The sequence below is a fragment of the Camelus dromedarius genome, chromosome 8 (assembly GCF_036321535.1).
Source record: "Camelus dromedarius isolate mCamDro1 chromosome 8, mCamDro1.pat, whole genome shotgun sequence".
NCBI classification, from domain to species: Eukaryota; Metazoa; Chordata; class Mammalia; order Artiodactyla; family Camelidae; genus Camelus; species Camelus dromedarius.
This window is the reverse complement of record NC_087443.1, coordinates 39207894-39221700: the sequence shown is the minus strand read 5'-3', so window position 1 is coordinate 39221700 and position 13807 is coordinate 39207894. Positions and strand designations below refer to the sequence as shown.

The following is a 13807-nucleotide window of genomic DNA, read 5'->3' as shown; positions in this document are numbered from 1 at the left end:
CATTTATGATTTTTCCCCATGTAATACATGTTTGTCTGTTGTTAAAATATTGCCCTCATATTGTGCAGCATGCCCAAGTATTTCCCTCAGTGAGTCACTTATAGATCACAGGGCCAATTCTGTTCTCAAGACAAAATGCCAAGGCTAAGATTAATTCCAGTTTTATATTAATGATTACGGATTGTTAGGGCTCAGAAACCTCCAACTGCTGAACAGAATGGTCAAATGGTGGCCTGGGTAGAAGGCAAACTCTCATTCCTTTTCCAACACCAAAGTGTTGTTTTCCTGTCCTCCTAGATAGCTTCTACTTCAGAAGCATAATCCATTCTCTCCCACTCAGCCAGTCTCAAGAGATTTGAAACTATTCTGCAATAAAAGATGTGTAAGGTTGACCCTCCCTGCCTACGCTTCTCTCTGCTCAAATGGGTTGAGTCAGTATTTCCTTTCTCTCTAATTCAGCAGTAAGCCAGCTGGTTTTGTCTGATAGACTAAGACCCAATTAAATGACCTTCTCCATCCAAACTTCATCTAACCAAGAAAAAGACAGAGTTAAGCAATGATTTAATTAATGGAATAGAAGAAGACTGGTAAAGCAAATAAATTCAGACCCTAAAATCTCTTTCTTCTATCGCATTTTAGAAAGTTTCTATAGTAAATTTTTCTATTATGAAACTTTAAATTATATAATAAGGAATCTATATTTTATCCTCCACTGATGGTATGGCAACCTAGATAGATCAAATTTCCTTAAAAAAAGAAATGAAAAATACTATTTATTATTTATATGACTTCACAGCTCAACAGCAAAAAAAGTTACTAAGGCCCCATGGTCCTTTATCTCTTACATAACTATTTTAACTGACTTAGGATTTGGTATTATACCCTCAGCATATATTAAAATGTGATACAAGAAACAACCATATGAAATCTAATTTTGCATTTAATGTGGGGATATGATCTGAATATGTTTTTCACCATAACCCAGGGTGTATCTTAGGAAGCTCAAAGAAAGATGTGTTTCAACTTCAGTATGAAATTGAATATATTTAGTCCAAGTAAAAAATAGCTTAAACAATACAGACATGTAATATCTAATTAGTAAGAAGACAAGAGGGAGGTGATTGCTGGTCCTGGTGTAGCTGCTCACTGATGCCATCAAAGACACAGGACTTTCTTTCTGTTTTTCTGCCCTACCATTTTTGATTGTCTTTTCAATCTAATGCTTTGTGCCTCATGTCACATGATGGCTTCCACACGACCAGGCCATTTGTCCATATTCAGACATGGTACTCATTCTCATTATTGTCTACTGACCTGATACTTAGCTGGAATAAAAGACTTTAAACAAGCAGTCCAGATGGGAGGCTGACATTGACAATGTAGTAGAATAATCATTTCAATAAATCTTAACTGCATTTAAACCACTGGTTTCCTGGACATCCTAAAACGTGCAACTCTGTTTCTGGGAGATGAAATAAAATTTTAGGTTTATTGCATTGTTCTATGACACTCTTCATGAATTAGTAATTCTCTAGAGACCTTGGATGATTAAGATTAACATATTCTTAGGTACTTCCTAGGTGCCCAGATGTTACATACAACATCTGATTTAATACTCATAGCCAATCCAAAGGGTAGGTCTTATTACCATTTTTTTGGGTAACATGAAACCTGGGTAGGGTAACCAATTGACTCAAAACCACTAAGAGATGGAGCTGAGATTCTAAATAGAACACAGTCCTCTCTCTTCAATGATTTTGAAAATTGTCCCTTTTCTACCATAGCATGTATCTCTAAACAGATTATTAATAATGGTTAAATGTATATATTGTTGCTGTCCTAGGACTGCAATGCCTAGGAAACAGGGTTAGGAAGAATTCTCATGAACTGGATTTTCTAATTACCTGAGGGTTAATGTTTTCTTTAAAAATCTTGTTGATATGATTCCTGAAATGACCCATCCTCTTCCTTGGCTTAGCAGAATATGGTGACTAAAAGCAAACTTTTCTCTGATCCTGTCATAGTCTTGACAAGATCTCCGCTTAAATGTCACCTTATCAGACAGCCTATGACCACTCTTGATAAAAGAATCACTCCACATTCTCCCCTCACTCTATCACCCTTGCACAGCTTTGCTTTATTCCTCACAGCACTTATCACTAATTGATATATTACATATTTATGTATTTACTTTTTGTCTATCTCACTGAGAATGTAAGCTTCATGAAAGAAGAGACTTTATTATATGGAGTTGTTTCTCCAGGGCTTAGGATAGTGCCCGGAATATAGTAGGCACTCAAACAATGTTTGTTGAATGAATGAGTGAATGAACCCAATTAAATATCAGTTCTAACCATTTAGTCCTGTTGCCACAAATAGAATGGGCTGAATCTGTGTGTATGTGATACCCTGTCACTCATTATTTGGCACCTAGGAATGGGGTTATTTATAATAAAGCTGTTGCCACATTATCTTATTCTTCCTCATACAAACAGGCACAGGGTAGCAATTTAAGTAAATTAAGGTTCTGGTCAGTTGGAATTGATCTATCAAGGTTGTCCTATAATTTTAAGAAAAGAACTGGTTTCTTGTATACTCTGTTTTTTTACACTATGAAATTTTATGCTGAGCATGCACTATGTAAACACATTCACTCTTTAACAAAGGACATCAACTTTGAAAACTACTCAAGTTCAAAAAAAAAAAATCAGGTTCCAATTTTCTTAATGTTCTCTACAGAGAAATTCCTGAAAGCAGAGTATCCTTAGAGAAGGCAACCATTTGCAGATTATTTTATTGCATCCTTTCTGAAATGTTGCTACCAGCACAAACACTATCTTGCTATTGACTCTGATTAAGTGTCTTTTTTTCCTTCTTGCTTAAAAAACATAATCTACATGCTGTTTATAGAAGATAGAGTAAAGATGACTGAGTAGTGGGGCATGGAGAAAAACCTATTCTAAATAGTACTACAAATATTTGGCAGTTGTAACAAGAATTTCCAATGGTGAATTAAACAGATGGAGTTGTCATAGCAAAAATGTATATATCTTTTGAGTATAAAAATGGTCCCAACGGCTATGTTTTCTATCACTGTCTTCAAGGTACAATTTCAATGTATTTGGGAGCTCTGATGAACCTTCAGACTGTGAAAATATTCATGAAAACCTTACTACGAGACCCTGCATCATGAGAGGGAGTCCAGTGGTGGTTAAGAGCTTGGGTGCCAGGGCCATATTGGGCTCCAGTGCCAGGTTAAGCCTTCGGCTTCAATCCTGGGTCTGCTACTTACTAGGTAGGTGACATTGGCAAATTTTATTGTACAGTAAAAGTTGGGTCATGGCACTCTCCTGCTTAAAGTTCAAACCCCTCTAATGACTCCCCAAGTCTATATGGCTATGTTCTACTTCCCTCTTGGACCTCTTGCTCATTATGCTTCAGCCTCAGGGGCCTTATTGCTGGGTCCATCTCACGGCTTCTGTACTTGCTGGTCCTTCACTTAGAATGATCTTCCCCCACATATTCTAATGGCTGGCTCTCTCACTTCCTTAGAACCTCTGCTCAACTTTCACCTCCTCAGAGATGTTTTGTTAGAACAGCTTTCTAAAATAGCATCTCCCTTTCATTCTCTACTTCCTATCCATCTTTATTCTTCTTCATAACACTTATCATTCGAGCTTCTGTTATAAATTTAACTCTTTATGTCTGTGCTATACCCCACCCTAAATGTAAGCACATGAATGTTGTCTTGTCTACTGTGGAGTTTCAGGGTCTTAAGTAGTGCCTAGGATAGAATAGGTGCTCAGTAAATATTTGTTGAATGCTGGAATCAGTACTTGACTTGTATTGCGTCCATCAGTCTCTTTCTCATTGATTTGGAACTGAGCCCAAAGAGACTATGTCAGCAGCAGGTTCTACAGTTATAGTCTTATAGTATCAAGACCTGTGAGACTCACCACAAATGATAAATGCTGGAGAGGGTGTGGAGAAAAGGGAACCCTCCTACACTGCTGATGGGAATGCAGTCTGGTGCAGCCATTGTGGAAAACAGTATGGGAATTCCTCAAAAGACTAAAAATAGACTTAACATATAAGCCAGCAATCCCACTCCTGGGCATATATCCAGAAGGAACCCTAATTCAAAAAGACACCTACACCTCAACGTTCATAGCAGCACTGTTTACAATAGCCAAGACATGGAAACAACCTAAATGTCCATTGACAGATGACTGGATAAAGAAGTTGTGGTATATTTATACAATGGAATACTATTCAGCCATAAAATGACAACATAATGCCATTTGCAGGAACATGGATGTCCCTAGAGAATGTCATTCTAAGAGAAGTAAGCCAGAAAGAGAAGGAAAAATATCATTTGATATCACTCATATGTGGAATCTAAAAAAAAAATAAGAAGACAAATTAGCTTAAATATAAAACAGAAACAGATTCATAGACATAGAATACAAACTTGTGGTTGCCAGTGGGGAGAGGGGTAGGGAAGGATAGCCTAGGAGTTAGAGATTTTTAGATACTGACAGGTATATATAGAATACATAAACAAGTTTATAGTGTATAGCACAGGGAAATGTCTTCAAGATCTTGTAGTAGCTCACAGTGAAAAAGAATATGAAAATGAATATATGTATATTCATGTATGACTGAAAAACTGTGCTGTACAGTACAAATTGACACATAGTAAACTGACTATAACTCAATAAAAAAAATTTTAAAAAACAGTAACAAATGGTAAAAAAGAACCCTTATTTCACAGACGTATAATCACCAAAATTTAAGAACTCAAGAAAGGTTGGAAAGGTACACGTAAGCAAATTTTCTTCTGATACAGTGTGAGCTATTGATATGGCACCAAGAACATTGATATAAATAATTAGTAAAATTCTAGAATTATTTAGAAAATATAATTTGGTTGAATTTTTTAAAAATAGATCAATGACTAATACAATTTTACTAAGTAAAAATTATGCCAATAATAATTTTGAGTATGCACTTCTTTTGAGTATACACAACATAATTTCTAGATTATGAAACCTATGACAACATAGATATATATCAATTAAGATTGTAATAAAGCAAAATCTCTCATAAGACATTCCAGGACACAATAAACACTCTAAAGGTGGAATGGGGGGAAAAAAAAGCTGAGACTCAAGTATCAGGAAAGCAATTACAGGCCACTCTGTAAACAAAAGTGTAGGCTCAGGAAGAGAGAGAGAGATTTTTGGATCCTCTCATTTTTAATACTGTATTCCTACTGATTCTCTCTGCTTAGGAGACTTGAGTGCATTTCTATTTCTTGCAACCAAACGGTCCTTGACTAATACAGGGATGAAATAAGTTGACTCTTCATAAGAGCCTTTGGGGTCCTAGAGGGAAGAGGAAGTGCTGGTAGACTTTTTATACTTGACTCTCTAGAGCTTACCACAATTATTTCTAGTATATATATATAATAAATAATTAACAAATAGAAATTTTCCAGCTTGTAACTTAATTTCGACAATGTAGATGCAATGAACCCTCGTTCACCCTCCTAAGACTGTATTTCTCTTTCCCACTCCCTGTAGATGCCATCCCATCATCTAGCACCTCTCAGGCCCTCACTGAATATTCTCCTCAGCATTCTTGCATGGGATACTTAAAAAGGTTATTCTAAAATAAAATCCTCCCCATACCAGGGACACACAAAATTCTGATAAAGAGAAAAGGGAGTGTAGTTTCTAGATGTTCTGTGTCAAAATGTGAATGTCTGTTGCCTCTGAGGGGCCAGTTTCATCATTTTTAGTAGTGTGATACGTTTTGTGAATCTGTATCTTTGAAGAGCCAACTTTATATTATTTTGTGGTTGCTGATTTTTTTTAATGCTTGAACCAGAAGTGTGATTTTAGTACCAACCAATGAACTGAAAATTCTGCTTTACAATATCAGAAAGCAGTTACTTTATAGAGGAAAATTAGGGCTTTCAGTGAAACAATTAATCATAACCATCACAAATATTGCCATATTAGGTGGTCTAATCCATACCTGAATTCATGATTCTACCATTTCATCTCATCTACCTTTACCAGAGTCCCTCCCAAGACAGAATTTCACTTTGATGAGATGTTGGTCCCCTTCTGCTGATAATCCTCTTGGTTTTCCTTTAGTTATTTTCATCATCCTGTTGACTTAATGGTATTACCTTTTCTACCAAAGATGGAATCTCTTTAATCTTTGCATTAGTACTTTTTCAATTCTTGCATAAGCTGTCATTTAACTACCATAGTTTATTATTTTCTGGATAAAGTAAGTATTCACAATGACTGTAAAATGAGTTAGCCATATTTTGGGCTCTTATGTATCATTCCTTAATTGATATCCTCTCTCCTCTCACAATCACCCCTTCTGGGTTCACTGCAATTACTGACTGAGAAATCTTTTTCTGAATAGGATAAAAAGGAGAAAATTAATATTATCCCAGAGCCTTTTATACCCTGACAAATTATAGCCACAATTTAGAATGCTATCTTAGATTGATTTTCAGGGCCAGTTACCCAGGCTAGAAGAAAACTAGGACAAGAACACACTAATTCAATCACGTGAAGGCTGAATCCATTGTTTCTACTTGTCACTTTTGAGAGCTATTTGACCTAAGTTGGACTGAATCTGGTTGCAAAAGTGGGCAGACTTACAGTGTGAGGGGAAAGGGGTTTCAACTTTCCAGGTAAAGGGAACAGAATCTCAAATAAGAGTTGTGCTGTGTACAGGCTATAATTTTGATACCTTGAGACATGACTAAGCGATAGACATACAGCCACAGGAAGGTTTAGATTTTCTGTCCTGAAATCCAACCCTTGCAACCTCTGCACAGAGATATTCCTTCTCATAACCCTAGGACCCTGGACTGAGGTTTAAATCCACTTTCTTTGATGCTTCCCTGGTGGAAAAAGCCTAGGTTGAAACAATTTCTGCCTTCATATTCCAATGAACATGCAGTATTATGATTCTGTTCAGTTCTGGATAAACATTCTTACATTTAGAACTATCTTGCTATCCCATATGATTTGGCTGGTGTGAGGTCTCACTGGGGGTTGAAGTGGTGATTTAAAAATGTCATTGTTTCATAATTTGTAGGGGCATTTGCAGCATTGTTAGCACATCATCTATAGGCATCTGACCTCAGCCAGGACAATCAGTACCTCTATGGAATTTTAAAAATCTGAGCCAAGGTAAGGACGCAAGCCTCTTTCAGGTGCCAGAAGCTGTAAGAAAGATTTGGTTATCAGTAGTCACGCTTCCCACCACAAAAAAAAAAAAAAAAAAGTAGGTTCACTGTGAGAAAAAGCAAAAGTGACCCAGAGAGAAACCAAGGACAAGGATGAGGCAAGAGCCCTTAGATCCATTCTCCCTGAGGTCCAGAGGTACCTCTCCCATTTCCACAATTTGTTGTTCAACTATTTCTTTGATTATTTAAAATATCCCCAGAAACATTTCAATAAATTTCCTTGAAAAAGCTAATTCTTTGGGTACTCAAGAGCCCAAATTATACATATATATTTGGGAGTTCAAAACCAGGTATCAATCAAGCAATTCTAATGGCATCCGGAACAAGAGGTGATTTGTAATTAGTCCAGTTACAACTTTTCCCCAATCTGCCAACCACAATTAAGAATGCTATAGGCAGGAATCACAGGTTTTTGTTTGTTTGTTTTTGGTTCTGTGTTAAGAGTTGGAGCACGATTTTCAACAGGAAGTTCCAGATTAGCTCCTGTATAATTTGAGCAACTGTTCATCAACAGATTTTCATGGTCTCCTTTCTACTGACTGAACACAAATGGCCACTGGGAGGAGGAGACTGGACAGAGCCAAACCTTGAGTGTTTCTCTAATATATTTCTACCTTTTCTCCTTTCTTGTCCATAAGATTGCTTTTTAAATAAGTCTTTTACTTTCAAATGTAAGAAATATACTCCTCTGACCCTTTAGAGTATAGGCCTCCTAATTTTATAAATTTAAATCCCACTGATGGCTGGTAATGTTAAACCCTTTCAGTTCTCTCTCCTCATATTTATGGAGCTTTCTGTAGGCCAGGCTATTTTAAGCTCTTGGCATATCCATTTCTATTACTTCTAGCTTTCCAACTTGTCCAGCATGGTGCTTGATGCAGTGATTTCTTACAAGCTGGTTGTTGAGTGAATAAGCAACGGTGCAAGCATGTTGAAGAAAAGCTGTGAGTTGATTAATTCTTCTCTTCCACTAGGTGGTGCTGGTTGATACGTCATTTGCTTTGAAATATTTTAAAGGCGTCGATCTGTCACCATTTGGCTGGCAGTAAGACTTGATGGGAGGCAGTGAGTTTATTTGTCCAAGCCAGGAATTTCTGAGTCTCTACTGGGCCTTTTCCTCTAACTAGATATGTGGGCTTCTTAATTTCCATATTCTTAAATACGGCTAATGGCCCTTTACTTATCTGTGTAGGAGGACATGGTGAGATGTCCTGGTCTCTCTCAACACTTCTCAGAGGCTCATTTTTCTGGGGCCTGGGGACACTGCTTTATAAGACTTAGATGAGAAGGGATTGTTTGGCTGAGAGAGTAAAGACATAGGCTTGAGTGACCATACTGGACACCTCACTATTATCGTGGCCACTGACCATTAGCATATGGTCTCAGGGCTATTGGTGACCCCAGGGATCTCTGTTTTTGCCCATGATATTGCATTTTAAATGTGACTTTTACTTTCAAAATGTAAGAAATACTCTCCTAGGATTGCGTAGAAAATACTTACAAAGGGACCTTTTAAAGAACTCATGTTTGGGCAAGATACTGTCTAATACAGTAGTGTTCTGTTTATCAGGCACCATCAGGGGGAGAAGTGTTACATATAAGCAAGTTTTCCAGATATCCAAACCATATTCTTTCCATGCTAAATCTTTTGAAAATTTTGCAGAGCTGGAGTAAATAAAAATAGTCCTAAAATATTTTGTACATGCTGTGCTTTCTTAAGCATAATATGCTAAATTTAATTTAATGTATTTAATAACTCATAATCTTATTTATTGATTTATGCATGTATGTATGTTCTAAGAGCTGTTTAGTAATCTAGTATTTCTGTCCTGAAAAATTAGCTAAGTGCTTCTATCATTCTTTCCTTCTTCCTAGCATACTCTTCCATTTTTCAAATTTGCAATCAATGATATATCTTGTGCTGTATATCATATTGGCAGACTGCTTAGTGTGGGTTAACACAGGTGCTAAACTCCTCAACTCAAATTCTTCATACTATTATCTTTGGACAGAGGAATCTGCCTTCTATGGGGTCCTCTGGACTCCTGATCACCTCAAACTCCAGGAGCAGTTTCCCAGCCAATTCTCCAACAGGAGACCACACTCTGGGCACAGTCACTCTCTGAATACCTCCTTCCTATCCACAATCCACAATGGAAAATTGCTTTATTAAAGATACCAAGAAAATAACATTAACATAATAAAATTGGGGAGGGAGGACAGAAATCTACTAAAATCAGAGCCACAGTGGTAGCTTCTACAAAACAATGAGAGGCAAAATTGCACACAGGACTTCTTTATCCGTAAGAACAGAAACCCAATTCAAACTGACTTAAGCTCAAATGTTCACTAAACAGAAAAAGATCTGAAAAACTTCAGGAGAAGGTGAACACAAGTGTTTGAACTGCCTCCAGGAGACGACTGCTCTCCATCTCTGCCCTACAACCCTCTGCCTTGGCTCCATGTACACACCTGTCTTCTTCATTCATAGTTCCCAGCAGATCCAGGCTTATACCCACCTGGCTTACAGGCAAATGGAAAGAGAGTTTCTCTTTCCATCAACTCTTACAAGCATCCCAGAATTGACTCTCATTGGCTAGGCTTACATCTCATGGCTCCTGAAAGTCAGTCATTATGACTGAAAGCCTGCAATACATTGATTGGCCAAATATATCTCTAGAGATTAGAGGGATGGGTCAGACAAATATAACCACATAGACCTACAATTTAGAGTTAGAGTGTAATTACTCCCCAAAGGAAAACCATTGTGTTGTTACCAGTGTAGGTATGAATGGATGCTGGGAGGATAAAACCAACAGTTTTGTGCTAAAGAAGCTAATGGAGATGAACAAGCAAAGCCAGGATGCCAATTACCAACTCCTATTGTGACTCAGAGTAATTCTATCACACACCAGCCATGTCCTCCCAATGGGTGCCTACCTACCAAACGACCTTCATCTTGAAGATTCCCCTCTAACCTCCATCTGCTCCAAGGCAGAATCAGGAGAAGGGTGAAGGTTGCTGATGAAATCTCCATTGGCCAAACATCTCTGAATTCTCCAAGATCTTTTATCCTATTAGTCAGGGCTTCCATTACTTCATTAATTCATTTAATTACTTACTCATTTTTCTTTCTTTTGACAGATCTTAAACAGGCCCAACATGATGACTATTTTCCCAAGGATATGAATATTGTAGAAAACAATCAAATGTATATCAATGGCTCGCTCCACGTTACTCTGATGGTTGACCTTACTACCATACAAGAGAACAACCTGTGATGTAAATTTAGATCATCCTTCTCACCTAGTTCCCCACTACTGAATTGGAAATTTTGAAAGTTCTAATGGACCCTTCACTACACAAAAATGGACTAAGATCCTACTATATGCCAATCACTGAAGATAAAGCCATGAAGACACAAGTCAAAAATCTGCCCTTGCAGAGCTCACTGAGGGTGGTAAAGACAAGGAAACTGACAATTATAATACAGAGTAGTCAGCACTAGCATAGAAGTAGACATAGGGTGGCATGAGCATAAAGATAAGGGCCCTTAATTCCTACTGGAAGGTCAGAGAATTGATTGGATGTATTCCCATTACTGTAATACCCTCAGGACACATTTGCCTTCTTCTGATTTCCACAGAATACCCCAGATAATATATGGGGCAGGAGGCGAAAGACTCCAACACATGCTTCAGACATTAAAGAGCAGAGGTTCCTAACTTGGGTCCATGAGCACTGGTTTTAGAGGGTAAGGATAATGCCTGAGATTGTATTCAAAATTCTCCATGTTTGTACAATTTTTTCTGGGAGAGGATTTATAACTTTCACCAGAGCCTCAAAGAGAGCATGATCAAAAGGCTTTAAGAGTCACTACTCCAGAGAGAAAGGGGGAGAGAGACAGAGACAGAGATGCAATCCTTGATGAAAGATTTCTATTGTTTGATGGGGAGCCAAGGAATGACAGTGATTCCAGCTGAGCTGGACTTGCATCATCTCACTTCCTCTGAAACAATTTCCAGCTAGGATTGAGATTCTAGAAATTATTCGAATGGATGCTTTTTTCTTCTTCTTTCTTTTTTCCTTTAATGGTGAAAGAGCCTACTGCATGTTGATTATATTAAATTAGCCACTGCCTGTCCCCGACCCCCATCCCTTCTCCAGGGACATTGAGCAATATCCTGATCAGGCTGCCTGGCCTGCTTGTAAAGTGAGGGAGGTTTGGCTCCAGTACCCTACTCTTCAATCGTCCCTCCCAAACCCCTATCCTCTGAACATGTGTCTTCCCTCTTAGAGCCTATCCTGTGCCTCTTTTTTCTTGGTTATCTTTATTCTTACCAAAGGAAAGGTGTTGGTTGATAAAGGAAGGAATTAATGATTGCATTTTTAAGAGAATATATCCAATAGATTTGGAAAGCTCTTCAGGATTCAAAGGAATGAAGCTTTGAAGGTTGAATGAATGTCAGAGGAACTGGTATTTCAAGCCACTAGAGATTCCCAAATCATACTACAAAGGTACCTGCTGATTCATAAGGCAAGTGTGCACTTAAGAGGCTAGGACCACAACAAAGAGCCATGAATTTCTGAGAGTCACTGTACCCTCTGCTTATTAACTTCTCTGTCAAGTAAGAGGATTGGACTAGATTTTCTCAAAAGTGCCTTCAAGCTTCAAAATATCAGAGGATTGAATGCGAATTAAAAACCTACTGAGGAATAGACTTGGGCTCAATGTACAAACAAACTCCCAATAAGGAGAAATATTCAAACACAAAATGGGAGGTAATAAACTCCCTTTCATGGAGATGTTGATGCAGAAGCTGGACAGCCTCTTGCAAAGGGTATTAAAGAAAGGAGTAGTTGTTATTGTGTGTGTCTGTGTGTACACTCATTTGTTCATTCTACAAATACTGAGAAAGCCCCATCTATCAGTAGGCACTGATGAGTCAACATTAAAACATATAACACTGACAACTTCTGCCTCAGTAAGTCTGCATTCTAGACCCAGGACCAGGCAGGTAACACATGTCTACAGTGGTCAGGCCTGAAGCAAACTGGAGAGTATATGCCCTAATTAAAGGTACTCAGGTATTAAATTATACTCATTTTGCAGCCAGATAAAACAGGTCTGCAAGCTGAATTTGACATTGATCACAAAGTGGTAATCCATGGTCCAGATTATAAGGATTTATTCAGTGCTTACCATGTGCCAACACTGTACTAGATGCTTCACACATATTAAGTTACTTATTTCTATAGTTAAGGCACTCTTATCAAGGACAATGATTACTTTCATCTTACAGATAAGAAAGCCAAAGCACAGAAGAGTTAAGACAGGAGCCCAAGTTACCTGGCAAGCCAGGAAATCTGGCATCAAATCCATTTATGAAACTCTATGTTGTCTTCATAGATGATTTCTCTGATTCTGAACTTGTTGATTATGTGGAATTGATCTCATTTGATCAAACTAAAGAAAGTGACTTGATGAGTGAGTTTTATTTACTTCTCATTTACATGACCTGCTTCATACAAGTTACAGTGAAGAGAGTCAGAATCCATTTTAGATTTGAACCAGAATGACTTCTGACATTTCATCTCATTTTAAATATTGTCTTCTCAAAAATAGGGGAATCCCAGAAGATGTTAGTGTCAGATTGTTTTCTCCCCTGCTAAGCAGCCAAAAGCTGGGAAGAGTGAACAACTATTCTTCTATTTTACATGTTAAAGGAATAAGCAAATTATTCATTCTTTGATCTAACAAACTTACTCCTTGACCACAAAGTAGCAGAATTTAAGAAGTAGAAGAAAATTGATCATCTGAACAGTTAGTCCTGTGGTATGTTAATAACATTTACAAGAAAACAGTAACTTCCTGGTCAAATAATTGGGAATTACTGAGTTTAAAAAAAAGTTAATCTAGGGGTGTTATTTCAAGACTTCCAGATCCTTCACTGTGCTGTGCCTTGGGAATCCTTTTTGCATGGAGCATCTATTGGGCTAGGAATCTCTTGGGCTAGAGTAGATTTGGAAACTAACCTGATCTCCCATCTAATTTTCTCACATGTGGAATTGAGCAGCTTAGAGAAGATAAATGAGCTACCGAAGGTCTCCTAAGGACTTAGCTGATAACTAATAGCCTGACATAATAATAGTACTAAAAAAAAAAAAGGCCATTGGATTTTATAATCATGATAGCATCAAACTGAAAGAAATCTTAAAGAGTATCTAAACAATTCATTTTGTTTGAAGAGGAAACATAGTTCCAAAGAACATAAATACTTACCCAAAGATGTACAGGCAGAGTCTGGACCACAGTCCATGCTTTCTGTCTTTTCCTTAGAAGGGAACTAAGTGAAAATGAATTTAATTACGTTAACCAGAAATGACTGTTAACCAGGATTTTTCAGGTACTGTGTAAGGACTTCTGCTAAAAGTTATAAGGCCTTTACAAGACAGGCACTGAGAGGCTGTGGTAGCTTCAGTGGCTGGTGGTTTCACATTAGAATCACGCGAGGAGCTTTAAAA

General features: G+C 37.7%; 2 long non-coding RNA genes across 3 annotated transcripts in view; one reads left to right on the top strand and one right to left on the bottom strand.

The window, feature by feature from the left end:
- Positions 1-3217, top strand: part of LOC135321823 (uncharacterized) — an 85152-nt gene extending 81935 nt beyond the window's left edge. The window contains exon 3 of the long non-coding RNA XR_010381946.1: positions 3105-3217. This is a non-coding gene — a long non-coding RNA (uncharacterized LOC135321823). The remainder of the gene's footprint in view (positions 1-3104) is intronic.
- Positions 1-13807, bottom strand: part of LOC105093859 (uncharacterized) — a 324842-nt gene that overhangs the window by 100386 nt on the left and 210649 nt on the right. The gene's annotated exons all lie outside the window — the stretch shown is intronic.